This window comes from Orycteropus afer, unplaced genomic scaffold, assembly GCF_000298275.1.
Source record: "Orycteropus afer afer isolate SDZICR_OR568_19922 unplaced genomic scaffold, OryAfe1.0 scaffold00031, whole genome shotgun sequence".
NCBI classification, from domain to species: Eukaryota; Metazoa; Chordata; class Mammalia; order Tubulidentata; family Orycteropodidae; genus Orycteropus; species Orycteropus afer.
In genome coordinates this window covers 12,049,757-12,052,370 of record NW_006921618.1, presented here as the reverse complement: position 1 = coordinate 12,052,370, position 2,614 = coordinate 12,049,757, and positions in this window count along the sequence as shown.

The window sequence follows — 2,614 nt, the reverse complement described above, 5'->3', positions numbered from 1 at the left end:
GCTGCTGATTGTTAAAGCCATCCACTTGGGTTATTTCTGATGGAGCAAGACAGGTGGGGTGTATCTTGAGTCCTGCCTCAAGGAGGGTATAACTCAAATCACCACCCTTAGCTTCCTTGAGGGTATACCTATGAATCTCCTGGGAAGGTTTGCCCTCCTCTTGCTCTGGTTCTGTGTTTTGGCTCATTGTCATCTCACCCCTGGATTTGGGACAGCAGCCGTCATCTGATTTGCTGACTGAAGTTCATCAGACCCTGAGAATTGGGAGGATCCTCCAGACCTGGGACTTGCCAGCCTGCCAGCCTCCACCACCACTATGTGAGACGATCCCTTGGGTGTCTGAGTTCTGTGAGGCGTTACAGTGAAATACAGAACCCTAAGGTGGGGGAAATTACTGGGAAGAGGAGGAGTTAATGTCTGAAATGATGGAGTGGCATGGTAGCTTGGACATTTGGGACATCTTTAACCTCGACCTCATGGGGACCAGCCTTGTGCTGATCTTTCTAAGAGAAATTATTCAAGCAATTGGTGTCAGAATGGTGGCATTCGCTGCAATGGTTCAGACTCACTGGAATATGTGGTTTTGGAAGAAAGGAGATAAATGGGAAAGTAAGAAACTTTTGGCTTCTGGATGGGATAAAAAACACCCATGGATAGAAGCAGCAATTTTGTTGAGATCAGTCACCCAAGGAAAAAGCTATTCATGGGATTTAGCAGAGGTGGATTTAACTCCTGAGGAAGTGGCTAGTTGCATGTGTATGGAAATACAGAATAACGAGAAAAAGGGGAGACTTACAATTCCTTGGTTGCTATTATTAGCAATAACTGCAATGGCAGGGAAAAAGAATGTAGAGCCGGGTTGTAGCATTGAATCAAGCTTAGATCCAGTCCAATTAGAGCTACAACCGCTAGTTTCAGGGCCTACCCAGAAAGGAATAATTGTGTCAGAACAACAGGCAGTACCCATACGACCACTGGTCACCAGAAAGGTAGTCCAGGAAGGGAATGGGCAAAGCCAAGAAACTATTGAAAGCAGAGGGTATAGTGTGAAAGAGCTGCTTCAGTTTGTATATGGGTATCATCTGCTTCCTGAGGAACCTTTACTAAAATGGATTGTGAGAGTGACTAATTTAGGGGTGGTGTCTTTAGTTTTGAACACTGCAGAGTGGAAGAGTACATTTGGCTTGATGCAAGACCCACAACTCACTATGGAACAAAGATCCATTTACAGGGCAGGTTAACTCAGAGGGGGCAGCCAGTCTGTTGGAATGGATAAAATTTGCAGTCAGTTTTGTGTATCCTGAGAAGGGAAACTGCCCCTCTCCCCCTCTAAATACCTCCTGGAACACTCCAGAGGAAGCAGTTAAATGTGCTGCTTATGCAAGCCAGCTGGAATGGCTTTATGGTGATTGGGATATTCACCCAATGAGTATGCCCCTTACACAGGTCATGGCAGATACGGTAATCAAGGGAGCCCCTTCTACATGGGCACCCCATGTAACTCTGCTGTTGCAAAACAAAGCAACAATCCGAGCCGTGTCAGGTCTATTAGCACAACTTCCCCGCATGAGTCTTACAAATGCGATAAGCATAAGAGTGATTAATAGGAGAATTGAAAGGGGCAATAGGGAAAGAACTTATCTCAGCAGGTTGGACATTTTTCTCTGGTTGTAAAGGAATGGGATGACTATAGCAGACATTGATGGAGCTGAGACGAAGGTGCTAATGCAGCACTACAGGAGATTGGGTGGACCAGTGGAAACTCCTGCTGGTCCCCCCACCCTAAGGAGGCCTAGACAAGTTCGTTCCATTCACTCCACTCAGGAGCAATTTAATAATAGGAACTCCCACTTGGAACCTGTTGAAGCAGAGACTCACAGGAGGGCCAGGGTCCTCTAGTCCAGCCCCCAGCAGGAGACCTAAGGCCATATGCACATGTGTGGTTAAAATGGTCTGGGGGTGGAGAAGAGACTTTCTTGGGACTCCGGGACACAGGAGCCCAATGTACCATGATCCCGAAACCTGTTGATGAAATGTTGAAGGGGCCTAAGGTTAGACTAGGGAGTATGGGGATACAACAGTTGATGGGACCAAGGTGAAAATTTGGATGAGAATTGGAAGATTTAAACAGATGTTGTATGAAGTAGTTGCATCTCTTTACCTGAATGTATTATCGGTATGGATAATATGTCTAATTGGAGAAATCTCCCTGATACTGTAAAATTGAAAGTGTGTAAGTCTGACCTTAGGCCAGTATTGATTGGATATGCTAAATGTGAACCATTAGAATTACCTGAACCCCCTCAGTTTGTTAACTTGAAACAGTATAGGATACCTGGTGGACAGAAGGAAATTAGTGCTTTGATTAAAAATTGCTAAGGGCTGGAGTGTTGTTGCCAATAAATTCTCTGTATAACAGCCCTATATGACCTATGAAAAAGGCAGATGGCTCGTGGAGACTCACAGTAGACTGTTGTTGTTGTTATGTGCCATCGAGTCAGACCCGACTCATAGCAACCCCTGCTTGGGTTTCCGAGGCAGTATCACTACGGAAGTAGATTGCCCCATCTTCCTTCCGAGGAATGGCTGATGGGTTTGAACCGCCAGCCTTCTG